We start from the raw sequence: 27,956 nt of genomic DNA, 5'->3' as shown, positions 1-27,956 counted from the left end.
GGGAAGGACATCTTAGAACCGCTCGATCCCGAACTTGAAAGGACCCGAAGGAAAATAAGAAGTGAGCAAGGATCAATGGCAGACAAAACGGAGCTAGAGAGGCTTCAAGCCATGGTCAAACTGTTGATGGATGAGAGAGAGGCAGAAAAGGTAGCCCGCGAGGCGTAGGAAAAGAAGGATAAGGAGATAGTGCCCGTGATGCACATGTTCAATCACGAGAATATGATTATTTTTCCCGAAGGTCCTCGCATTGATGCTAACAATGTTTAGCTGCGAATACCCCTTACCTTTGCAGGCAGGGCCACAAAAGATGCCAACCGCCACCTCTCGAAGTTCGTGGAAATCGCCAACACTCTGAAATTGAATGGTGTCCACGACGATGCCATAAGGGTACGACTCTTTCCCTTTTCTTTAATTGATTCTGTTAAAGAGTGGTTTGAGTGTGTTCCCACATAAAAAGTCTCCACATGGAGTGATATAGTGGCTTTCTTCCTCGATAAGTATTACCCACCAGACACGATCTTTAAGCTCAAGAGCGAGATCTTCCAGTTTGCTCATTTCAAAGCCCTCCTCCGCAAGTGCCCCAACCGTGGATCATCAGGTAGGAATTCTTTATAATGGTTCAAAGAAAAAATTTGTGCTATGTTGGATACAGGCGCGAATGGAGGATTCTTGCAGAAGACGGGATCCGATGCTATGGAGGTCATTGAAGAGTTCGCCACCACAGCAGGTGGTGGTCGAAAGAGAGACACAACTCGAGAAGGGTAGCAGCAATAGAGGAGGCCGAAGAGAGCTCCTTTGTGAAATAATTGGCCGAGCTCAAAGTGTGGGTTAACCAAATGGATACATCGAGAAAAGAGGATCCGATTCCACCGACCTCCGTCATCGCAGTCGCCAAACCCGACACTCCTACCCCTCCTATGGAAAATGTCAACTACGTGCAAGAAGGAGGCCGCCCGAACAGATCTTATAACAACAATTATCACCCTAACCAAGGGGGCGGTAATTTCTTGCGACCCCCCGCAGGATTTAATGTGAGCAAAGGTGGAGTAGTTGAGCCTATCAAGAAGGAGGAGAAATATGACCAAGGAATTATGATAATTTTGGAGGTGGTAGTGTGATAAGGCTCATTTCATGCATCTATTTTGGGTCTAAATTCTATGTTTTCCATGGTGCTAACGTGTAATTATAAGTCCAGGTGCGTGAATATTCTGCCGGACCCAGGAACGTGTTCTATTTACCAGGGCAGAGGAAATAGGAGCAAAAAGTGAAGAAAAGGAGCAGAATCCTCGAGGGCATAAACGTCAAACCACAAAGACCGGTTGCCCTAGGGATTGGAGTCGTGCCTATAAATACAAGGAAAAATATCAAAGAGAGGAGGTTTTGGGGAGATAGGAAAATCCTTAGTAAGTTTCGGCTCACTCTTTATCTTCACTCACTTAGCTCACGCGTTTGGTTTCATATGGGGAATTATGGGTAGTGGTGTAGTTTCGGTGTCTTTGGAAGTGTAACACCATCCTGATAAGGACGAAGAAACAATTTTAATTTTCTGCACGTACCTACTTCCGGCGACTTCCTTGCCGGAAGTTCGGCTACTGTTTTAAGGCTACATTTACAGTTTGATGCTTAATCTAGTTTCTATTTTCTGTTTCCGGTCTGATTCTGATGCTTTACTGTTTATTTACTGATCTGGATGCTTTTCGCAACTATTGGATATTTGAAGTTGAGATCGGAGAGATCTGAGTGGATTTGTTGGTTTGTTGGTTTGAATCGGAGTTGGAGGTTATGGTTCTGAGTTTTGTTGGTGTGAATCTGATGGATCTAGTGTAGATTTCCTTTTTAATGTTTAAATCTGAGTACGTACTTTTGAATATTCCTGAATTTTGTGTTACTATTGATTTACTTGACCTATTAGATTAGATTTGTTAATTTTATGCTTAATCATCATGTTTAACGTCCGATCTGAAGTTTGCTCTGTTTTTATGCTCTGTTCTATTCCGATTCATGTTTGTTTACTGAAGAAGATGAATATAATCGACAGTTAGAATTAGATCCGCTTTAGTTTTTAGTTGCAGCTTTCTTGTCAGTAGCTATTTAAGGAAATATGTTCTATTACTTTTTCTTATGTTCTGTTGTCTCACTGTTTTAGGAAACTTTACTTTACCTGACCCAGTAGTTTGATAGTTGTTCCTAAGTTAATTTCCAGTTTCGAATCATGCATCTGACTATGTTTGAAGCACTTTTAGTTCTCTGGATCTAGTAATAAACCTCAACCCTCTTGTTGCGTGGCAGCAGCCAAACCCTCCAAAATTCTCTTACTGCATTCCAAACCCTTCCGTCCTCATGGATTCGATCCCGACTTCCCTATACTAGCCAATAGTATAGGGGGTTGAGGTTTTGAAGCGGGATTGTTGTGACAACGACTGAATTCTGAGAGTTCATGATCTCCTAGACCCTGTGCTCTAGCGAATCGTCTGAACCTAAGAGTTTACTTTTACATAGCAACAGCAATCATCTTCCCGCTCTTCATAGTGCAACATAGAAAGACCAATGACACCAAGATTGGAGTCGTTGAGGCAAGGTTGAACAACCTCGAGCAAGGAATAAGCACAATTGCCACCGTGGTCACAAAAATTCAAACTCAAATGGTCCAGGTCCATAAGAAGATTGAGGAAGACAAGGCAAAGGCAGCAGCACGGGTGATATGCTCGGATTTTGCACGGTTTAAAGGTCATTATTTGGTCCATGTTGAACGTCAACATTGCATTACATGTCTATTATTTGCATATTTTATACATTTTGGTATTTTGACATGTTTTATGAGAAATGTGCATATTTGAGCTTAAAAGGGAGTCAAAACGCAAAGTAAGAAATCTGGAGTTTCTTGGAGCGACCAGAGACCACTGCAACACTGTCGGCGACTTCCGGCACTCAGCGGCCGCCATATCTGTAGCTGTCCATTACGGGAAATTTGTGCATGGAATGAAGACATGCCCAGCGACTGCTAGGCAATGCATGGCGACCGCCACCCAAGAGACAGAAACTTCGGATCAATGCATGGCGACCGCTGGCCAAGGTGCAGCGGTCCGCCACAAAAACGTGGCGCACGACAGCCTGTGTTAAAACTTATTTTTCCGACGATTCGGAAGTCTGATTAGGGCTTTCTATATTTCATTCTCTTCATCTTCGTAAGAGCTTGGCGTTGGTAGCAAGATCATCTCAATCGGAGTTATGTGGAGAAAGTTATGGCCATTTTACGAAGGTCGCGCAAAGCTGTCAAATGCAGTTTAGGTGGAAATTTAAAGAAGGAAAGAATACATTACCTTGTGAAGCCAAATCTTTTCTTTCTACTATGGGGCACGAAAGTTCCATCTTTACTATTACTTGGAGGAAATTTTTTACCAAATTTAAATCCTTTTCAAGCCTATATTGTCACGACCGAACTTCCTAAGGATAGGAAGCACAGGAAAATCGTAACTAGTGGGGGAACTAAGAAGCGGGGAAGAAGGGGGAAAAATCAATTCAAGGCAATACAGCTTAACAATTCAGGAGGGAATTCCATTTAAGTCGTTCAACGTTTCAAAACCCAAGTCTCATAATGAAAGATAACAGAGTGCGACCATAAAGGAATTAACAGAGTTCAACAGTTCAAAGAAAATAACAGAAATTCTGAAAACATTGAGTAGCGGAAGCAAATTTTGAGAGTGTAGCTACTACTACGTATGAAGACATAATAGTAACCGGAACAGTGATTTGATACGTTCTTGGATCATCGCTCAACATCCTCCGCCTCCCGACCTCGCTCAACCTGCACATAGGGAAATCATATGCAGGGGCTGAGTACTTAGTGCACCCAGTGAACTCATGCCCAAAAAACATTCACCGTTAAGATATGTCAAGCCATCGTCGAGTGAATCCCGGGTTTTACTTTAAAAAGGCCGAGAGACACTAAAGTTCATTTCCTTAAAAAGTGTCCGCGCGGACTAACATCATCCTCCATCATATACCATATCTGAACCATCATGTGAAACGAGACTGTGGCCACAATCTCGATCACTGGACCGGCCGACCTAGGGGACGGCTCACGATACCCATCAGTGCACTAGTCTAAGTAGGGCGTAGACCCTAGTTAGACCCGAATTCGTTAACCATCAAAGTCTAGTAGAGTTTTATTCTAGTAGACAATCAGATAGGCAGTTTCAAAACATAAACACGGCATGGCATACTTATAGAAACATCCTTATAACATCGTAAGCATATTGATTCAAAATAAACGTTAAAGAATAAAGCCCACCTCAAAAGCTTAGGATTTCCGTAAAATTCCTCGTTCCGACTTTTAGCGTGCGTGCGAACCACCTTTTCGGAAAACACATAAAATTCATATCAAACATCTGTAACGACGATAATTAGAATGCATGCACTCTAATTAAAATCGTTTAATTCTCTTTCTCGATTTTCGCGCATTTTCGGTTATTCGGCGGCCGCCCAAGGCGTCGCGTGCGACGCCGGTCGGCCGCTTACGCTCGTTCTTTCCTCCGTTAGCTCCTCGTATTTTCCATAACGTCGGAAATAATTTCTATAAATTATTTACGCGCATACTTTAATTTTCGTAATTATTTACCGTTGAAAAAGTATTAATTCATACTTAGGTAAATTATTCGTTCCTTAAAAAAAACAAAACTCCCGGGAATTAATTAAATAATTTCCCCCGATTAAAATTTTAATTATCGGCCCAAGCGAATTAATTCCTTAGCCATTTTAATCCTCCAAGAATTAATTAGGAAGTCCATCAATTTAATTAGACTTCCATTTTTTTTAAAGCCTAACAACAATTAAACTATTCCTAGGCCCAAATAAAAACACATGGCCCAAACCACTTATCTCCCTCTCTAACATCTCTCTCTCTCTCTCTCTCTCTTCCATTCTTTCTCTCTCCCCGTCTCCTCCCTCTCGGCCGGCTGCACTCACCGCAGGGCCTCCGCCGCACATCGTCGGTAGAGCTGCTGCCCGTCGGAAGACACTGCTGCCGCCGGGAGCTGCTGCCGTTGCCGAGGGCGCTGCTGTCGTCGCTGCCATTTGGTCGTCGCCGTCGCAGACTGCAGGGGAGGAGCCGCTGCTGTCTCGCCGGGGAGCTGCTGCCACGGGAAGGGTCGCACGTCGCTGTTGCCGAGGGGAAATCTCCTGTCGTCGGAAGCCGTCGCCCGCCCCGGATCGTCGAGCACGGCTGTCCGCCGCTGCCCGTCGCCGGCGGCGGTTTTTCCTCCACCGAAACCATTCCGAACCCGCCCGGAAACACTCCGCAAAGGCTCTCAACACGTGATATTAACATAAAGCTAAGTTCTTTCTAAGTTTCGGTTACGCGCGGCGATCGTTTGGAAGATTCTAAGTTGGTTTCTATTTAGTTTGGTTACGGAAGAAGATCAAGGCTATATGCATCATGCAAGACTATATTAAACTCATGCTTTGAGGATGGAAGGAATGGTATACCTCAAGAGCTTAAACTTGATGTGGTTGAAACAAAAAGAAATGGAACCAACTCCTTCTCCCCTCTTCTTCCCGTCGACTTCTCTCGCCGCTTCTCCTTCTTCTCTCTTCTCTCTTCTTCTTTTTTTTTTGCCAAAAGAAAGTGATGAGTGGGTTAGAGGAGGGTGTAGGTATTGAGGAGGGAAGTGGAGGGGTGGAGATAACCGATCGGTCATCATGGGAGGGGGAGAGGAGAACCGTCGACGTGGGGGAAAGAAGGAGGAAGGAAAAAAAAAATAGCTTGGGCTTAGTTAATTTAAATTCATACTTGGGCTTCCATGATTAAATTTCTATTGGGCTAAAATAAACAATTAAATTACAAGCCCAAGAGTTATTAAAATTCAAGTTACTTTATATTTAATTGGACTTCAAATTTATTTTGGAAAGTCCAAAATAAATTCATGCATTTATATATTTTTTTTTCGTATTTTCCTTCATCAATTAAAATTCACGGTCCTTTATTAAATTTTGTTATCTCGTTCTTCATAACCAAAAATTTAAAGTACGAGAAATCGTACATAAATTATATTTGGTGTTGTTCCAAATATAATATTCATTCAACTGTTCCCTGCTTTACGCGCGTCGTTATCCATAAAACATATATTTCTTTCCGCTTAATTCATTCGTCTTGCTAAAGAATAGCAATTTCATCATCGACCTTTTAACGAGACCTTAAACGTGTCTCCCAGCGTTCATTTTTAAAAAGAAAACACATTCCTTTTTTTTCCATCAAACCCATAAACCATAATTTTTCCCAAAACACATCTATCGAGAAGCATAGCGTTTTCGAAATAATTTTATCAATTATTTCGTTACATAAAAGTAAATTTCAAACTTAAGGTACGGGTGTTACATTCTACCCACCTTAACAGAAATTTCGTCCCGAAATTTACTCATTTCTAACGAAAAGTTTCGGGTATTTCTCCTTCATTTTATCCTCGAGTTCCCAAGTAGCCTCCTCGTGGCCATGGTGTTTCCAAAGTACTTTCACGGACGCGATCGATTTGTTCCTCAACTCTTGCACTTTCCTGTCCAGAATCGCTTCGGGCTTCTCCTCGTAACTCAAGTCAGGATTCAGAATCATTTCCTCTTGATGAACCACGTGTTTGGGATCGAATACGTACTTTCGTAACTGTGACACATGGAAAACATTGTGCACAGTCCCAAAACTTGGTGGTAGTGCCAACCTATACGCTACGGGTCCCACCTTCTCAAGGATTTCATAAGGCCCTACGTATCGTGGCTTCAACTTCCCCTTTACACCGAACCTCGTTATCCCCTTCGACGGAGACACTTTCAAGAACACCTTATCTCCCATATTGAACTGTAAATCCGTACGCCAGACATCAGCATACGACTTCTGTCGGTCTTGAGCTTCTTTTATCCTTTGTCGAATTTGTCACACAATCTCAATCATCTCCTCAACCGAATCTGGCCCGAGTATTCTTCTTTCACCAACCTCATCCCAGTAGAGTGGTGATCTACACTTCCTCCCATACAATGCTTCATATGGGGCCATATTTATTGTCGCCTGGAAACTATTGTTGTAGGCAAACTCGATCAAAGGTAGTACTACTTCTCAATTTTCTCCTCTGTCGAGCACCACAGCTCTTAGCATGTCCTCAAGAGTTTGAATCGTTCTCTCGGACTGTCCATCGGTTTGTGGATGGAAAGCAGTACTAAAATTCATTCGTGTACCAAGCTCCCATTGCAGACTTATCCAAAATCTTGAAGTAAACCTTGTATCCCGGTCTGACGTGATTGTCACTGGTACTCCATGTAGCCGAATGATTTCTTTTACGTAAATCCGAGCTAGCTTGTCGGATCCATGAGTTATAGGGATAGGTATAAAATGCGCACTCTTGGTGAGGCGGTCTATGATTACCCAAATGGTCGTATTCCCTTGCCGGGTCTTTGGTAAGCCTGTCACAAAATCCATAGTGATATGTTCCCATTTCCACTCCGGAATCTCCAACGGTTGCAACTTCCCATAGGGTCGTTGATGTAAAGCTTTTACTTGTTGACATGCCAAACATCTCTCTACAAACGAAGCTGTGTCCCTCTTCATTCCATCCCACCAAAATGATCCCTTCAAGTCCTGGTACATTTTTGTACTTCCAGGATGGGCGGTGTATGGAGTCTCGTGTGCTTCGGTCAAAATTTCGTTTCGAAGTCCTTCGTCGCCTGGCACACATAGTCTCCCCTCGTAGGTGAGAGCATTATCAGCCTCTTCTCGAAACTTCTCTTGTTCGCCCTTCCTCACCTTCAGTCGAATTTTCTCCAAACTTCCATCATTGCGTTGCCCTTCTATTATCCTCGTTCGTAGATCGGACGCAATTACCAAGGTGGCAATCGTTCCCTTCATAGTTTCCGGAGCTCTCACCACCTCCAATCGCATCTTGCTAAATTCGCGAATCAACTCCGCTTCCTGAGTGAGAAAAGTAGCCAACTGCGGTTGAGCTTTCCGGCTCAAAGCATCCGCCACCACGTTTGCTTTACCCGGATGGTAGTTAATACCACAATCATAATCCTTGACTAGCTCGAGCCATCTGCGTTGCCTCATGTTCAAATCTTTCTGCTCAAAGAAGTACTTCAGACTCTTATGGTCGGTAAAAATCTCACACCGAACTCCATAGAGGTGGTGCCTCCAAATCTTCAATGCGTGCACAATAGCCGCTAGTTCTAACTCATGAGTAGGGTAGTTCAACTCGTGTGGCCTCAACTGCCGCGAAGCGTAGGCCATCACCTTACCATTCTGCATCAGAACACACCCCAGTCCAATCTTCGATGCATCAGTGTAAACCACGTAGTCTACTCCAAGTTCCGGCACGGCTAGAACAGGTGCGGTGGTCAATTTCTCTTTCAACAACTGGAAGCTAGCCTCACACTCCGGTGTCCAATTGACCTTGGTCCCCTTCTTCAATTGTTGAGTCATTGGTCATGCGATTTTAGAAAATCCTTCAATAAATCTTCGGTACTATCCCGCCAGACCAAGGAAACTCCGAATCTCGTTTGGGGTCTTTGGCGCCTTCCACTGTTGTCGGCCTCCACCTTTGCGGGGTCAACTCGAATCCCTTCGGCTGTCACAACATGCCCCAGAAAATTTACTTCCTTTAGCCAGAATTCACACTTACTGAACTTGGCGTATAACCTCTCTGTTCGGAGTGTTTCCAGTGTGATCCTTAGATGCTCCTCATGTTCCTTTTCATCCTTCGAGTAAACTAGCACATCATCTATGAATACCAGGACGAACTTGTCCAAGTATGGATGGAATACTCGATTCATTAAGTCCATAAATACCGCCGGTGCATTTGTCAGTCCAAACGGCATTACTACAAACTCGTAATGCCCATACCTCGTTCGGAAAGCCGTCTTGGGTATGTCCTCCCTTCGTACCCTCAACTGATGATATCCCGACCTTAAATCCATCTTCGAAAATACTCCTGCTCCCCTGAGTTGGTCGAACAAGTCGTCTATTCTCGGTAGAGGATACTTATTCTTGAGAGTCAACTTGTTCAATTCCCGATAGTCTATGCACATTCTCAGTGTCCCGTCTTTCTTCTTCACAAACAGCACCGGTGCTCCCCACGGCGACACACTCGGTCGGATGAAACCCAAGTCCAGTAGTTCCTGTAGCTGGATTTTGAGTTCTTCCAACTCCTTCGGTGCCATCCTATATGGCGCTTTCGATACAGGTGCGGCTCCTGGTTCCAGATCGATAGTAAACTCCAGCTGTCGGTCAGGATGAGGGCCTAGCAACGCATGGGGAAATACGTCGGGAAACTCACGTACCACTGCCACATCTTCAACTTTCCTCTCTTTCTTGTCATGTCCTTGTAGATACACGAGATAGGCCGGACGCCCCTTTCTAATCATCGTGGTTGCTTGAAGTGCTGATATCACACAAGTTCGTTGATTCATCGAAATTCCATGGAAGGTAGAGGGCTCCTTCCCCGGGGTTTGTAACGAGATTTGCCTCTCTTGGCATCGGATAGTGGCATAGTTTTCAGCTAGCCAGTCCATCCCCAGAATAATGTCCACATTATCCATCGGCATAACGTGCAAGTTGTGCGCCACTAAACTAAGTTCTCCCACCGTGAGTTCTATGTTCGAGCAAGATTGTGAAATTTCTACAAGGCCTCCTACCGGTGAGTTCACATTCATCTCATGTTCAAGTTCATCAACAGGCAGTCTTAAAGCATTCACGCAGGAGTGCGATATAAAAGAGTGCGACGCACCCGTATCAAACAGAACAACAACAAGCATGTCAAGTAATGTTCCCATACCTGCCAGATTTTCTTGTTTCGGCTCTCCCTGTGGGGCTTTCGCTTGCTTGCGTCCCAAGGCATAGGCCCTAGCTTGAGTCGGGTATGGTTGGCGACGCTGCTGCTGCTGCGGAGGTAGTGTAGGATTCCCTCGGGGTCCGTTCGGCATTCCCCCACCTCCAGTATTGTTGTTGCTCGGGCACTCTTTGGCGAAGTGTCCGACTCCACCACACTTGTAGCACACGTTGGTCCCAACTCTGCATTCTCCCATGTGGTTCTTCTGACATTTGGCACAAGGAGGTGCTCTCTGACGGAAATCTCCACTTTGGAAGGGAGCAGCTTGCTTTCCTTTTCCCTGGGAAGAGTTTGGGGTACTCTGGAACCTCTTGTTGTCGAAGGGTGTGCGGTTCCCGTCCCATTTCCTCTTATCCCGGAAATTCTGCTGTGAGGTCGGCGGTGTTGGAGTAGTGGGTATAACCATCCTTTCCCGTGGCATCGCTTCCTCCACGTCTAACGCACGAGATAATGACTCGGCATACGAGAGTCTACCACGGCATGCCAACGCCATCCTGATTTCGTGCCTCAGACCGGCACAAAACTTCTCCGCCATCTTCTCATCGGTGTTTACTTGCTCGGGTGCATAACGAGACATGTCACATAGGGCACGGTCATATTCTGTCACAGTCATCCGCCCCTGTTTTAAATTGTAGAACTCGGCCTCCTTTGCCTTACGGTAGCTCCTTGGAATGTATTTGTCATACAGTTCCTCCTTAAAGTCTTCCCATGTCAGGGTGTCTAACTGCTCCTGCGTCATTGTCCGTTGCTTAGTCTCCCACCAAAATTCTGCGGACCCGGTGAGCTGATAAGTCACGCACGATAGGAGCTCCTGGTCAGCGCACCTCAAGAACTTAAAGATGCGTTCTATGGCCCGAATCCAGGTCTCAGCCTTGGTTGGATCTCCCATTCCATCGAACACGGGAGGACATTCCTTTCGGAACTCTTTCTCGATGTTCCGTTCCGGCTGTGGCGGTGGTGGAGGTGGTGGTGGTGGTTGTTCTTCAGGACCCACACTGCTTTGGGTCTCGTTGCTTGCCCCATTCTCGTGGTGAACTGCGGCACGTCGGGGAGGCATTCTGTTCAACACATGCATTAGTATAAAAACCAACTTTACCATCACCACTCCACACAACCTTTCCAAAGCGATAACACAACTTTCCATACACAACATGGTAAAACGAACACAACGATAAAACAACGGAAACTTCATTATCTTAAAACCAACAAGTACGTGTTTCACAAGGTCTTTGAAACAGGGAAGGAAAAACAAACATCAAAAGAAACTACTACATAGTTCGTCAGAACAAAATATTCGAAACTAACAAAACAGTAAAAGAACACTACTCCTCGGGAGCTCTCTCATAATTCGCCCCTTCCTCGCTATTAACTTCAACCTCTCTCGCAAGGGGCTCTTCTTCGGGGTCTTCCTCATCCTCCATGGGATCCTCCTCGTCTTCAAGGGGATCTTCTTCCTCTTCCTCATCACTCTCCCGCACATCAGTAGCGTCGTCGATATGCTCATCGACTACAAGAACTTCCGTCGCGGGAGGTGCGGAGGTGCGCATCCCAAGCCTTCTCCTCCTAGGGCAGTTTGGTTGCGGCCTCTCACTCTCGTATCGACCCCCGCTGTAGGGACTGCGGCTCGATGAGGACGCCTCCTTCCTAGGAGGAGCATAGGGTGGCGGTCCACCACGAGCATCGACCAGTGCTTCCAAGAGAACCTTCACAAAACCATGCATGTCTCCCTGCATGCTGTAGTCGGGAAGCTTATGCCAGATGTATGACCGTGAAGCCTCGTCGGCCCACCTATTCCAAGGTGCCGGTAGTCCATCAATCAATCTCTTGATTCCCTCATAGTGCCTCACTCCACAGCCATGAGCATCCCGCCATAAGGTCAAGTAATCGGCGACATAAGATATCAAAGGGGCCCTCGCGTCCCTCTCGAACTCGCGATACATTTCCACCGCCCGCAATCCATTCTTGACGTACCTTCCCCTTAGGGGTGCGTGGATCGTGATCGCCATCTACATAAAACTAAGTTCCCTTAGCAACCAATCGTAGAAAAAGAATAAGCGAGGTAGAAAAGATAAAACGCGTAGAGAACGTCATACGTGTTACCGTGCATATACCTGTCAATTTCCATAGGAAAAAGTCATAACAGTTCTTTTCTTGTTAAGTTATCATCTAAGGATAGATATTTCGTATTTCATAATCGTGGTACCTTTGCAACTTCGTCTATCCTTCAATCTAACGCAAACCGCGCTTCACAAGGTTATCCTTGTCTCGTCATTTCATCGTCCTTTGGAATTCGCACCTTTCTGCGCTCCATTCATTCTATCACTTCTATTATGCTTCGTTTAAACTTTTGCCTTATTTCATGTTGAGCGCGGCGAGACGGAGTGTTGTGCTTTAAACGGATATTCTTTTAGTCTAGCGAAACGAGTCTAGACTAGATTGAATAAACGACTCTCGGTCCAGAGCGGAAGGAAAAACACGGCTCTGATACCATTTTGTCACGACCGAACTTCCTAAGGATAGGAAGCACGGGAAAATCGTGACTAGTGGGGGAACTAAGAAGCGGGGAAGAAGGGGGAAAAATCAATTCAAGGCAATACAGCTTACCAATTCAGGAGGGAATTCCATTTAAGTCGTTCAACGTTTCAAAACCCAAGTCTCATAATGAAAGATAACAGAGTGCGACCATAAAGGGAGTAACAGAGTTCAACAGTTCAAAGAAAATAACAGAAATTCTGAAAACATTGAGTAGCGGAAGCAAATTTTGAGAGTGTAGCTACTACTACGTATGAAGACATAATAGTAACCGGAACAGTGATTTGATACGTTCTTGGATCATCGCTCAACATCCTCCGCCTCCCGACCTCGCTCAACCTGCACATAGGGAAAACATATGCAGGGGCTGAGTACTTAGTGCACCCAGTGAACTCATGCCCAAAAAACATTCACCGTTAAGATATGTCAAGCCATCGTCGAGTGAATCCCGGGTTTTACTTTAAAAAGGCCGAGAGACACTAAAGTTCATTTCCTTAAAAAGTGTCCGCGCGGACTAACATCATCCTCCATCATATACCATATCTGAACCATCATGTGAAACGAGACTGTGGCCACAATCTCGATCACTAGACCGGCCGACCTAGGGGATGGCTCACGATCCCCATCAGTGCACTAGTCTAAGTAGGGCGTAGACCCTAGTTAGACCCGAATTCGTTAACCATCAAAGTCTAGTAGAGTTTTATTCTAGTAGACAATCAGATAGGCAGTTTCAAAACATAAACACGGCATGACATACTTATAGAAACCTCCTTATAACATCGTAAGCATATTGATTCAAAATAAACGTTAAAGAATAAAGCCCACCTCAAAAGCTTAGGATTTCCGTAAAATTCCTCGTTCCGACTTTTAGCGTGCGTGCGAACCACCTTTTCGGAAAACACATAAAATTCATATCAAACCTCTGTAACGACGATAATTAGAATGCATGCACTCTAATTAAAATCTTTTAATTCTCTTTCTCGATTTTCGCGCATTTTCGGTTATTCGGCGGCCGCCCAAGGCGTCGCGTGCGACACCGGTCGGCCGCTTACGCTCTTTCTTTCCTCCGTTGGCTCCTCGTATTTTCCATAACGTCGGAAATAATTTCTATAAATTATTTACGCACATACTTTAATTTCCGTAATTATTTACCGTTGAAAAAGTATTAATTCATACTTAGGTAAATTATTCGTTCCTTAAAAAAAACAAACTCCCGGGAATTAATTAAATAATTTCCCCCGATTAAAATTTTAATTATCGGCCCAAGCGAATTAATTCCTTAGCCATTTTAATCCTCCAAGAATTAATTAGGAAGTCCATCAATTTCATTAGACTTCCATTTTTTTTTAAAGCCCAACAACAATTAAACTATTCCAAGGCCCAAATAAAAACACATGGCCCAAACCACTTATCTCCCTCTCTAACATCTCTCTCTCTCTCTCTCTCTCTTCCATTCTTTCTCTCTCCCCGTCTCCTCCCTCTCGGCCGGCTGCACTCACCGCAGGGCCGCCGCCGCACATCGTCGGGAGAGCTGCTGCCCGTCGGAAGACACTGCTGCCGCCGGTAGCTGTTGCCGTTGCCGAGGGCGCTGCTGTCGTCGCTGCCATTTGGTCGTCGCCGTCGCAGACTGCAGGGGAGGAGCCGTTGCTGTCTCGCCGGGGAGCTGCTGCCACGGGAAGGGTCGCACGTCGCTGTTGCCGCGGGGGAAATCTCCTGTCGTCAGAAGCCGTCGCCCGCCCCGGATCGTCGAGCACGGCTGTCCGCCGCTGCCCGTCGCCGGCGTCGGTTTTTCCTCCACCGAAACCATTCCGAACCCGCCCGGAAACACTCCGCAAAGGCTCGCAACACGTGATATTAACATAAAGCTAAGTTCTTTCTAAGTTTCAGTTACGCGCGGCGATCGTTTGGAAGATTCTAAGTTGGTTTCTATTTAGTTTGGTTACGGAAGAAGATCAAGGCTATATGCATCATGCAAGACTATATTAAACTCATGCTTTGAGGATGGAAGGAATGGTATACCTCAAGAGCTTAAACTTGATGTGGTTGAAACAAAAAGAAATGGAACCAACTCCTTCTCCCCTCTTCTTCCCGTCGACTTCTCTCGCCGCTTCTCCTTCTTCTCTCTTCTCTCTTCTTCTTTTTTTTTTTTGCCAAAAGAAAGTGATGAGTGGGTTAGAGGAGGGTGTAGGTATTGAGGAGGGAAGTGGAGGGGTGGAGATAACCGATCGGTCATCATGGGGGGGGGGAGAGTAGAACCATCGACGTGGGGGAAAGAAGGAGGAAGGAAAAAAAAATTAGCTTGGGCTTAGTTTATTTAAATTCATACTTGGGCTTCCATGATTAAATTTCTATTGGGCTAAAATCAACAATTAAATTACAAGCCCAAGAGTTATTAAAATTCAAGTTACTTTATATTTAATTGGACTTCAAATTTATTTTGGAAAGTCCAAAATAAATTCATACATTTATATTTTTTTTTTTCGTATTTTCCTTCATCAATTAAAATTCACGGTCCTTTATTAAATTTTGTTATCTCGTTCTTCATAACCAAAAATTTAAAGTACGAGAAATCGTACATAAATTATATTTGGTGTTGTTCCAAATATAATATTTATTCAACCGTTCCTTGCTTTACGCGCGTCGTTATCCATAAAACATATATTTCTTTCCGCTTAATTCATTCGTCTTGCTAAAGAATAGCAATTTCATCATCGACCTTTTAACGAGACCTTAAACGTGTCTCCCAGCGTTCATTTTTAAAAAGAAAACACATTCCTTTTTTTTCCATCAAACCCATAAACCATAATTTTTCCCAAAACACATCTATCGAGAAGCATAGCGTTTTCGAAATAGTTTTATCAATTATTCCGTTACATAAAAGTAAATTTCAAACTTAAGGTACGGGTGTTACATATATATACCCCATAACCTAATTCACAATATTCACCCTTCCATAGCCCCCAAAAGGGGAGCCTTCATGGCTCTTCTTCCAACCCTAATCCTTCATCTAGATCATTGTTTTGCCAATTAATTCCATAGCATAAATTTGAGAGTTCTTCATTGTGCAAGGGGTTGAAGAAGGAAGCAAGAGATCATCAAAAATCTACAAGGATTCAACCTTTGTATTTTATTCGCTTAAGCACTTATGTTCATTTTGTCTTCACTTCAATCTATGTTTTTAGCTTATTCTATTATGTGTAACTAATTTCATAGGTTTCTTTGGATGTGTTAGTAAGTTTTATTGGTTTATATAATTTCATTTTGCTATTAATATCCGTTTATTTTTACTTCATTTCCCTAAGTTGTTCTATAATACCTAACGTTTTGCTATTTAATATCCTTTTATTTTTACTTCGTTTCTTCCCTAAGTTGTTCTATAATACCTAACGTTTGAGTGACACATTCGTTGATGATTTAATATAACTTCCTACATAATCATGAGAGGAGGTTGGCGAGTTAGATCCACTTAGTAGACACTACAATTAGCTTCCCTTAAAATGACACTGTTAATTGAGAGTGAGGACTTTTTAAGGGTCTTAGGAGCTTTTAGGAGTTACGGATCTAAGATTGACAACCCTAGTGTTAGTAATCTACGCTTGTACCGCATGGGCAAAACTTATGTTACTCGTTCTATCAAAGTATAAACTGTGCTAGGGTATTATAGTTGGAATTTGTATAACCATAACTGTGAACGTACATCCCTTGAATTCTCTTTTCTCTCATACTTTATCTTTGTGATTTACTTGCAATTAGTTGTTCACTTGCTTTATTTATTTTATTTAAACCCAAAACTCTTGTTTCTCTACTATGACGCTTAGTACATGATAGCCAGTTGCAATTATATTCCCCATGTTCGATATCCCGGTACTGACCTTTAGCTATACTATTCCTACTCTGTATACTTGCAGGTATTTATAGTGCTAATAAAAAGTGCATCACCGAGTGGCGGACATGAACAAGAAGTGGGTCGCCAAGCAAAAGAGAACGAAGGGAGCACCTCCGGAGTGAAATCTGGGGACTGGCCGTCGCTGGACCACAGAATGGGGATTGCCCGACGCCCGGCGGACCGCCGCACACCTTGCAGCGGCCTGTCACCGGAGAGGCAGAGGCACCCGCCAAACACGAACTCGTGCGACACAACGAGATTGTACTCCCCTTCCAGCCGAGGAAGCAGTTCAAGCTTGAAGAGCAATTCAAGCACTTTCTAAATATGTTTTGTGAGGTCCATACTAACATCCCTCTCGTTGAATCGTTGCAGGAAATACCTAGGTACGCGAAGCTACTAAGGGAGGCCGTGATGAGAAAGAAGAAGCCTACAAAAGCAGACGTTAAGTTGTCTCGCCATTGCAGCGAGATCATCCAAAGGGAGAGGACAGTGAAGCAAAGAGATCCCGACCAATTCATAATTAGGTGTTCAATTGGAGAACGAAAAGTGGACAAGGCCTTTTCTGACTTAGGGGCTAGCATCAATTTCATGCCGCTGAAATACTATGAAAAGCTCTACATCGGTCCTCTCAAGACGTCGGATGTGATCATAAGGTTAGCCGACAACACGGAAATCAAAACAGTGGGCATGATTGAGGATGTCTTGGTAAAGGTAGACGGTTTTATCTTCCATGCCGACTTCATTATACTTGATATGAAAGTAGACAAAAATGTACCTCTAATTTTAGGCAAAGATTTTCTAGCCATATGCAAAGCTCTTATTGATGTAGGTAGAGACGAGATCACGATTAGAGATAATTATAGCCATTCCACCTACAAGATCGAGAGTGAAAGTCTTAAGTATGAAGAGGCACAACAAGACAAGATGGAGCGTGAGTGCAGGGCGGTCATGATGACCGACACGTCTAAGCCTTTTAGGCCATTAGAAGGGAGGATTCTTCTAACCCTTCTATTTTTATTGTCCATACTCTTCCTCAAGTTCCTAAAAAGAACAAACCAAAGCATGCTAAACCTCCATTGCAGGAGAAGCCTAAGAAAAAGAAGAAGGACAAGAAGAAGTCCTAAACTCTAGCCGATCCCGAAGTCTATGTGATCAAGAACTCGAATGGAAAATACAAATTGTGTCGTTCGATGTTTTCAGCACTGTAGTCGTTGTTCCACCCACTTAGTTGGGCCACTTCAAGTCGAGACAATGACCTTAAACAAAGGCGCTTGTTGGGAGACAACCCAATTTGTTTTTACTTTAAATTCCTTTGGTTTTGTTTTTCTGTATTTCCTTTGATTTTCGTGCATTTTTTGTGCACACATAAAAAAATTTAAAAATTTAACTCGTAGCAACCGCTGCACAATCCACGGCGGTCGCTACAGATTGTTCAGTGTGCAGGAACAGGCCCGGCTATAGGGCGGGCCGGAGGAACCGCTGTGCGGGCCGCAGCTGCCCGCTAGGGATGCGCCATTTTCGAAACACGCGCAGCGGTAGCTGCACATCACGGAGAGGTCAGTGACGCGATTCTGCCTATATAAGGTGAGTTTTCTCTCATTCTTTCCACCATCTTCTCTAATTATCTTTTGCACACGACCCCAACTACAAATGATCACCAAATTCACAGACCCACACTCTCATCGTCCAATTCTCTCCAACTCAAGGTATGAATCCTACTTTTAATTTCTGAGTTTTAATTGAATTCTTTCATGGATGTTGCTCTTTCTTAATGAATTGTTCGGTTGAAAAACATTTTTTAGTATAGGGGATGAGTTTGATGATGATTATAATTTTTTTTCATGGCTAGATTTTGCATAGGGTGGTGAATTGTTGATTTTTGTTGGTGATTCCCTCTTGTTCTGAAGTGTTTATATTTTGCAATCATGTTCATAGCATTGTGAGGCTATTATTACTTCCATGAATTGCAATAGATGTTAGTATAGAGATTGTTGATTTGTGTTGATTTTGTTGATACGTCTCTGCATTGGGGATGAATTCACATTGGGGGATTGATTGTTTGTGTTCTAAGTCGTTGATTTTGTTCTATATGATCACATGCTACAATTTAGGATGTTTATTTGATACAAACTTGCATGTCCTTGTTGATTTTTGATGTATGCTTAGTTGAGTGCAAGTTTGGGGGAACCCTTGTTTGTCTACTATTTAGTACTCTTTTTAGAGTTTGTTTTTCTTTTGTAGGACAATGACAACAAGAGGAAAGTCCGAGAATGCAAAGAACTACGACATTAGCCTTACGATGTATGAGCATAAGGCTATGATGAAGAAAGTGTCAGCGAGGGAGACGACACCCTCGAGATACCCCATCGATCTTCCCTTGAAAACTTTGGGGATTTTAGAGGATTTTTGGGCACTATGCAACATAAGGGAAGGGAATGTCCTTATTCACATGTTCCAAGGGAGGTGGCCATCATAAAGGAGACTCACTCTAGAGTTCCTAAGCTTGCTCAAGGTGCACAAGAACCGCCGCTCCCGCATCCCCGACAGCATCGACTTTCGCCTAGGCAACCGCAACCACCCACTCACCATGGAGGAACTTTGTGCGGCATTCCGTTGCTTCGACGACCTCAACGTCTGTTTCCCTCCTCCTCCTCAAGATTGAAGAAGTCAAGCTCATGACTTAATGTAATAGCCGAGACCTAAATTCTCGAGATTTACGAAATAAAAGCTAGCAAGTTAAAGAAAGAGGTTGAAAGAGTTTTCATTGATTTCTTGAGTGGGCAAAATACAAAGCATAAGTTACAAATTTGCTTGACTTTGAAAATGAGAGAAAAGAAATACACTAGCTATAAGAGACAGTACATACATATTGAGAAAGAAAAAGAAGAAATTACAATAGAGCTACTCTATTACAAGATGATAGGAAGGAAAACTGTGCGTCCTTCTTAACGAGCCAAGCTACTTTCTGCGCCGTGTCCGATTGGTTGTCGAGCCGAAGAGCAGTGACCCATGGCAAGGTGATCATTCCAGCCAACTATGCCCGCACTCTACCAAAAACTTAGCTGCCAATAATACCAAACAAACCATTAAGGAGCCATTGGCTAACAAATAATCTCCCCACCAAATAATCGCCCCACCTTTGTTGTACACCTGCAAAAGTCACACAAATTCAGTAAGTGTGCAGCCAAGAATAAAGGCTGAAAGAACCTGCTGTATGGCAACAAAAGAGGTTATAAACTCCATTTAATACACGAGTACATGTCTGCAACGTTGCAGTAAGAACCAGCCAACAAAAGGGCAGCTTGGGACCCCTTTCTCTGGCATTAAGTAACAACCTCGCAGCTTTCAGTTACACTCCCTCTATATAGGGATAGCCCACGACCTCCCCCTCTTCACCATCACGCATCAACACAAATCAGTATGATAAAGAGTGAGAGGGACCGAGGCTAGGAGCAGAAGTCGGAGCAGAGCAAAGAAGGTAAGCATCCACCTTCCTCTCAAACTCAAACTTGAACCATGCCATCATATATGATCAAAAATAGTTCCATAACGGAAACTCAAGGGCACAGTATGCTAAAGTCTCACCATATACTTCAGAATACAAGATAACACAAGATAAGATTTTTACCACTGCTTTCAAACTCCTTAACTAATCTTCCCAACACCCAAGGCTCGAAATAAATGGAAACTTGGTTTCCCCTTTAGCTTAAGATTTTTACACAGTAGAAATTGCCCACCTTGCTCTCAAGCCTTGAATCTCATGATGCCATGAACCTTCTAAAAATCACACTTTTAGCTAAATGTAAAAGAACTAAGAGACTTAGCAATTGCCCGACGAAACGGCGTGGCTCACGGGCGGTGACGGCAGCGAGCACGCCGACGGAGATAGCCGGTGGCAGAACCCCTGCTCGACGGAGAATCGGAGCTGGCAGGCAGCTGTTGGTGAGATATCAACTGCGCGGCGCAGCGGCGGAGCGGGCTGGCAGCTGACGTCGGTGCTCACCGCAGTAGAGCAGCCGAGAGAGAGAGGGGGGGTCACGGAGCCAACGCCTCCACCTCTGTTCCGGCGATGGCTCGAATCCGCTGAGCCACAGTGATGGCAATGACAACGGCGACGCAAGGTCGATCCCACGGCGAAGTAAGCCTTTTCCGGCGCTCATTCAGAGAGGGAGGAATTTAGGGCTTTTCTCCCCAAATTGAAAATTGAAATTTATGAAAAGAAAGTGAGAGCGTCCACTATAACGTGGACGCGGCTATAGCCGCGAGCGGGGCGATGGCGGGGCGGAAGCGGGGCGGCTTATAGTGGGAAGGGTGTCCGCCGCGGGGGTGGACGCGGCGGGTGAGGGGAGGGACGGCGGACGCGGAATCGCCGCGTGCGGGGCGAGGACGCGGCTGAGGGTGGCAGAGAGAGAAGGAGTGGGGCTATAGCCGCGGCTGTCTATTGCAGTAGCCGCGGCTGACGCGGCGGCGCGGCGGTTCGAGAAGGGGGGCGGCGGTGGGAGGGGGCTGTCCGCCCCCTATAGTGGACACCCTGAGAGAGATGAAACCGTTGGAATTGGTGGGAGTATGTTAGGCTTTGGGCCTTTTCTCTTTTACTTTAATTAGTATTGGGCCTTTGCATTATAAATTAGTTTGTGATGGGCCAGAAGAATTAATTGATTTTTGGGCCAACAATTAAACTAAAAGAGAAGCTTGGGCCAAGATTTAAGAAAAAGAAAAAAAAGGGAGGGAGTTGGACTCCTTGAGATTAAGTATTGGGCCACAGTTTTAGTTAAAGTTGGGCCTCCTTTTTAAAAAAAATGTGATTTGAGCCACGGTCCTAAATAAATTTAAGAAGAGAAATTCCCCTAAGCCACGAAATAAAAGAAATTTTTAAAACCGTGTTGAAATACTACCCAGTAAATGAATAGAAGGGAATTTTATTAGTCACAGAAGGTATTTTAAAATACTTAAGATAATCTGGGAATTTAATATACCCGTACAGTTCGGCCAGTTTCCGAATAAATTAAATCGCCGATTTAATTACAGAATTAAGATTTCTAATTTTAGAAAGGAGGAAATAAAATAAAGAGCACACGCTTAGGCATGCATACATGCAAGATAAGTAATTACTTAAAAGCCTAATTTAAGTATATTATTTTGTAATAAAGGAACGTCGTCGCACGGCGTGTAATCCCAAGTCAGGAAGCGCCCGTTTGAAAGAGTTAAGCAGACGAGGTGGGCTTTCACTTCTTTCTTTTAAAGCGTGTTTTACGTGAAAACATGATTATTTGAATGAGTTGTCATGCCATGTTTTGTTTTATGATTGCCTATCTGTTGGCTATGCCAACCAATTAAATCAAATTCGGGTCCCAGTAGGTCAGTAAATCCTACTCGGACTAGTGAACACATAGGGACCGTGTGCTAGCGCCAGGTTGGCCGGTCCAAGGGTCGTGAGCTAGCGCCAGGTTGGCCGGCCCAGTGATCGTGGAATGTGGCCACATTCCTGATTCACGCAGTTTGATATGGCATATCATCAAAAGTTTAAAAGACTGCAGTCTATTTCAGAAATAAATAACAGATTTTAGTGACCGGGACTTGTTTTTCAGAAAAACCCCGCGTTCACTCAACTTGGCTGACAACTAAAAGAAAACAGTTTTCGGCATAAGCCCACTGAGTATATCAAGGACTCAGCCCTGCATATTGTTTTCCTTAATGTGCAGGTTGATCGGTCGAGGCAGAGGAGTTGTTGGCACAGAAGATTAGATCAGTAGAAGGATAGCTGGTGTAGTATGTCTTCATACATATTACATCTGTCTTGGTACTCTTTCGTTGCGTAAACTTAGACTTGTTTTTGTAAAGACAATGTCCCAGATTTCACTCTGATTCAGTACTATGTTATCCTTAGCACATTCAGACAATGTTTCCTTGAATTAAGTTATATTCATGATGAGTTGAGACAACTTCAGTAAGTTTTAGTCGCGATATAGCTACACTTTCTTTGACTAGGGAGATGTGGTCGTGACAGAGTGGTATCAGAGCACCTTTCTTTCGCTCTGACCCAAGAATCTTCCTTCTAAGCCTCAGTCCAGAACAATAGTACTAGGCTAGGAAGTTAACAAAATGATCAGTACAAGATCCCAGCACCTCAGCTCGACACGATCAACTGCACCAGAAACAGGGGTCGACGCCCGCTTGTCCAGAATAGAGTTTTAAAGAAAGAAAATATTTTCCATTTGAGAAGGAAAATGAAATTTTTGAGATTTTCAGGAAAAGAAAAGAATTTTCACAGCCCTATATGGGAACGAAAATGTTTATTTGAAAAAGGTTGCAAGATGCAACGTGATAGCTGATACTTTGCATGAGATATGCTTAATGTATCTGTGATATATGTTCAAAGAGCTTGACATGAATGTATAGATGTCATGTGGACTATGTATGCGAACCTAGAGTGCTTTAGAAAAGTACCGTAGGTGAGACATATGCGGCCAAGTGCTAGTAGAATGAGAATCTGTTACCGCCTTCCAGGGCGATGAAACCAATTAACACCCATCAGTTTGGGAGAGCTTCTAATTCCACGGAATTACGAGAAAGCAACAACGAACTAGAAAGTACGGTCGTACGACCTATAGACAGCAATGGAAGGAAGTCCATTTCCTTTGAGCACACAGATAGTATACATAAATATACGTATATACTAAACGATGAACCAAGAAGTTCCCAGTGTCTTTATAAAGACCCAATCATAACGAAAATAGTGTACCTTCGATCCTGTTCGGGATATACATCCCTACACGAAAAGAGATCATACCCGCGATCTAGTAAAGTGATCTAAGCTGGCGTAACAGGCCCAAGTGGCTACGTGACCCAGAAACAACACTTATAGCATGTTGTGAAGCACGATGGAGAATTCAATGATTTAAAAGAATCAGCGTTCTAAGGTATCGAGAACGATATGAAAGTATGACCTCCAGCTACGGTTATCAGTTTAGCAGCACGAGAAACCCCATCTTGGAATGTATGGTTTCCTAGAACGCAGTTAGCGTGTCAGAGCTCCACAAGAACAGACAAAGGAGTGTCACATAACTAGAACCGATGATTACAATCAATAGTACTTACTTGGATTCCCAATGAAATACCTTCTAAGAGTCCTCCCACAGGACGGTACCCCCATCTATTCAGACTTTAGTTGGACTCGCAACTAATATGTCAGTATTCCTTTTCCTATGTAAGATTTGATTCACTTCCAGTTTATGGACTGCAGTCCTTTGACTCATCTTTCATAAAGAGTAATGTTTTGATTGTGTAAGCTCCGGTCATAAACCATAAATTCTAAAGTTGTTTATATCTATGACCTTCAGAATGAGCTTATTCTTCAGACCTTCTCTGAACCTCCTGGACAACGATGTCCTCTCGTCTATTTAAGACTTGTGATTGACTCACAATTGTTGCAAGAAATACGCCATTTTCATTTTTTTTTCTTTTCACGAAAGCGGTGATTCAGTTTCAGTTCCCAAATTTAGGATACTCCTATGTTTCAAGCATCGTTATTTGTTGTTGTCTCTTTTGAGCCACAATATAGGGGATTTATATCCCGATTTCTTGGACCCATGCAATGAAATTTCATTCTTACGATGCTACGTTTGTGATCTCCAGAATGATCATGACACTTAAACAATTTTCCTCAGGGAATTTCATGTGGTGCTGGAACTTTTGTTTACCTCCCTATTTTGAAACCCTACAGAGGTGGAATTATTGTACCTCAGTTCCAGTACATGTATTATTCCTAGTCTCGAAATTTTTCTGCAACTTGAAGTTAAGGCAAGCATATTGCACTTTTCCCTAACGAGCTTGGCCTAGCTGATTTTTCTGAATAGTTCATTTTAGTGTATTGCCTTAATGAACATATGAAATTATTGATGTGATTTTGTTATTCCATATCAAGATGCCTTTGAAGCATGATCAATGTTCCTTCATTGCAATCGCCTACTTTTCTAAATTTTCGCGGTTGATCATCTTAGGCGATGACATGTTTGAACCACTATCCTTAATGCTCAGATCCTTTGAGTTTAATTGGACAATTGTACTGTCCTATTTGGCAGCTCACTATGGAAATTTACAGTTAATTCATTTCCATCCAGTTTTCATGACCTATCTCATGATTCTTTCTAGCTCCCACCAGGGGTAAGCCTCAACTTCTATGAGTTTATCCGAAACCAGTTGAGCTACATAGTTCTTTGAATGAACTCAGTACTTACCTTCAAGGTCGATTATCGATGAAAATTCATATGAGTTGAACAAGAGATGTTATTCTTGTCCGGTTGGGTATTCAGGAGCCCTTCAAACTTTCAGTCATACTCTTCTGTGTGAATATTAATCCAAGTTAAGACAATTAGATTAATCATCGAGTTATTGATACGAGACTATCAGAAAAGGCACGGTCTCAATTTCTTTCAGGTACGCGTGATAAATACGCCTCTTTTGAAACACGTGCATAAGATGAGGCACCAGCCAGAGGCGTCGCATAATCGACGGCACAAAGCGTTAAATATTTCACGTTTACGTACCGCTTGTAACAAGCTGGTAGAATATCGAATATTATGTTATGTAGAGAAGTAACTAGCCTTGAGAAGAGACACATCAAGGAATTTATGTGGATTAAATGACATCCGATGATGTAAAAGACCTATATAACCGCATGATCGATCCAAATGCTTATTCTGAGTAGAATAAGTAAGCCACAAGAACAAAGACTAAGTCATGGTTATGTAAGGAAAGCCATGGAGAAAATGCGAGTACATGCGTAGCTTATGATTGACGAAACAAATCCGAGGGATTCGTCTGAGAGGTGGACAGGAAAAGCTAAAGCTGGAGAGATATTCAGGCAGAGGAACGCGTGATAGCATCGCTACCCTCACCATCCCTACTATGAAAGGAAATAATCGAAATTTTTTTCTGAAAGAGTTATCGCAAGAGAACGGGTTTAGAGCCCTATAATATAGAGCAAGGGCAAACGTTGGCAATAAAATGCGAAGAAGTATTCTACGATATGCCACACCCCAATTAAGCGGCTCAGAGAGGAGCTGTCGATAGAGTTTTGTGTTAATCTAGACACAAGATCTAGATCACTTTGGAAAGTCATGCTTGATTATTATACCACGAATCGCTCAGTCGAACCAAAAAGGGCATGGAGACAGTAGCGTTGGGAGAAAGAAGTCAACACCTCCACATGCACTAATCCAGTATTCAAGGATTAACGCGAGTAGAACAAAGTCTATACCAAATCATGACAAAAGAATCACGGTAAGTACAAAAGCATCTTGAAAGCGGTGAAAGTAGACTACCTCAGCTAAGCGAGAGGTTACGAGGTCATTATGCTAGTGCAATGACTATGATTACGATCAATGGAAGCATTAGAGAACTCAAGATACTGTTACAGGAACTATTAGACTTGGGTATCACACGACCCAGTGTATCTCTTTTGGGCGCACCAGTACCCTTCGTGAAGAAGAAGGATGGAACTTTGTGAACGTGTATCGACTATCGAGAGCTGAACAAGTTAACCCTCAAGAACAAGTACTTTTACCGAGAATCGACGACCTCTTCGACCAGCTGCGAGGAGGTGGTGTATTCTCGAAGATGGACTTGAGATTGAGTTATCACCAGCTGAGAGTTCGACAGAACGGTATACCTAAGACTGCATTGCGCACCAGATATGACCATTACGAGGTTGCTGTAATGCCTTTTGGGCTTACAAATGCCCCAGCCGTGTTCATGGACCTAATGAACCGTGTATTCCACCCATACATGGACAAGTTCGTCCTAGTTTAATAGATGACATGTTCATTTACACGAAGAACGAGAAGGAGCTCGAGGAACATTTGAGGGCCACTTTAGAAACGTTAAGAGCCGAGAAACTCTATGCTAAGTTTAGCAAGTGCGAGTTCTGGCTTAACGAAGTGAAATTCCTTAGACACATAGTGACAGCAGAAGGGATCCGAGTGGACCCTGCTAAAGTGGAAGCCGTGCAACGTTGGCAGTCACCAACGACACCCAATGAAATTCGGAGTTTCCTAGGACTGGCAGGATACTACCGAAGATTCATTGAAGGATTTTCTAAGATAGCGAGACCAATGACTCAACAACTCAAGAAAGGAGTTAAAGTCAATTGCACCCCAGAACGCGAAGCAAGCTTCTAGTTGCTAAAGGAAAACTTGACCACAACGCCAGTTCTAGCCGTGCCGGAAGCGAGAGTCGACTATGTGGTATATACAGATGCATCAAAAGTCGGACTCGGGTGCGTGCTAATGCAGAAGGGCAAGGTGATTGCGTATGCGTCACGCCAGTTAAGGCCGCACGAGTTGAACTACCCGACGCACGACCTAGAATTAGGCGCAGTGGTACACACTCTGAAGATTTGGAGACATCATCTCTATGGAGTTCGATGTGAGATCTTCACAGATCATAAGAGCCTCAAATACTTCTGTGAGCAGAAGGATCTAAATATGAGACAGCGTAGATGGCTGGAACTAGTCAAAGACTACTACTGTGGTATAAATTACCACCCGGGCAAAGCCAACGTGGTAGCAGATGCCTTGAGCAGAAAGACTGCACCTCAAGTGGCTACTTTCCTCACACAAGAGGAAGAGCTTATCTGAGAATTTTCCAAGATACGACTGGAGATAGTAAGAGCCCCGGAAATGGTGGACAGCAGAATTTCCACCTTAGTCATAGAACCAGACTTAAAAGTCAGAATCATCGACGCCTAGAGACGCGATAAGGCCCTAGAAAAGACTCATCTCAAAGTGAGGACCGGCAAAGGGGACAGTTACCGCGAAGAAGTGGATAACACCCTCACTTTCGAAGGAAGACTATGCGTACCCAACGATGAGGCACTCAGGAACGAGATCATGAGGGAAGCTCATGAGACGCCCTATACTGCCCATCATGGGAGTACGAAGATGTATCAGGACTTGAAGAGGCAATTTTGGTGGGATGGCATGAAGAAAAGCATAGCCTCGTTTGTAGAAAGATGCATGGCTTGTCAGCAAGTGAAGGCTTTACATCAACGACCCTATGGGAAGTTGCAGCCTCTCGAGATTCCAGAGTGAAAATGGGAGCAGATAGCAATGGATTTTGTGACAGGATTGCCAAAATCTCAACGAGGAAATACTGCCATATGGGTGATTATAGATCACCTCACCAAAAGTGCTTACTTCATACCAATTCGTATCACATACGGATCAGACAAGTCGGCTCAAATTTAAGTGCAAGAGATCGTGCGCCTGCATGGCGTACCAGTTACGATCACTTCAGATCGAGATTCAAAATTTACTTCTAGATTTTGGATAAGTCTACAGCGAGAGTTAGGCAATCAGCTGAATTTCAGCACAGCATTCCATCCACAGATGGACGGACATTCCGAAAGGACAATTCAGACGTTAGAGGGTATGTTGAGAGCCGTAGTGCTCGACCGTGGAGTAAGCTGGGAGTCAGTACTTCCACTTATAGAGTTCGCCTACAACAACAGCTACCAGGCAACCATCAATATGGCCCCATATGAAGCACTCTATGGGAAGAAGTGTAGATCACCGCTTTAGTGGGATGAAGTTGGTGAGAGAAGAATTCTCGGGCCAGACTCCGTAGAGGAAATGATAGAAATAGTCCGACAGATCCGAGAGAGGATCAAAGAGGCT

At 43.7% G+C, this 27,956-nt stretch overlaps 1 long non-coding RNA gene across 1 annotated transcript; it reads right to left on the bottom strand.

Moving 5' to 3' along the window:
* Nucleotides 1-19,020: 19,020 nt before the first annotated feature.
* Nucleotides 19,021-20,831, bottom strand: LOC121758081. The gene is made up of 2 exons (XR_006041323.1): nt 19,910-20,831; nt 19,021-19,431 (listed from the first exon to the last, which is right to left on the bottom strand). It is a non-coding gene; the product is annotated as an uncharacterized LOC121758081 (long non-coding RNA).
* Between the last annotated feature and the right edge of the window lie 7,125 nt (nt 20,832-27,956).

Source organism: Salvia splendens, chromosome 12 (assembly GCF_004379255.2).
Source record: "Salvia splendens isolate huo1 chromosome 12, SspV2, whole genome shotgun sequence".
In the NCBI taxonomy this organism is placed as follows: Eukaryota; Viridiplantae; Streptophyta; class Magnoliopsida; order Lamiales; family Lamiaceae; genus Salvia; species Salvia splendens.
This window is presented reverse-complemented; position numbering and strand designations above follow the sequence as displayed.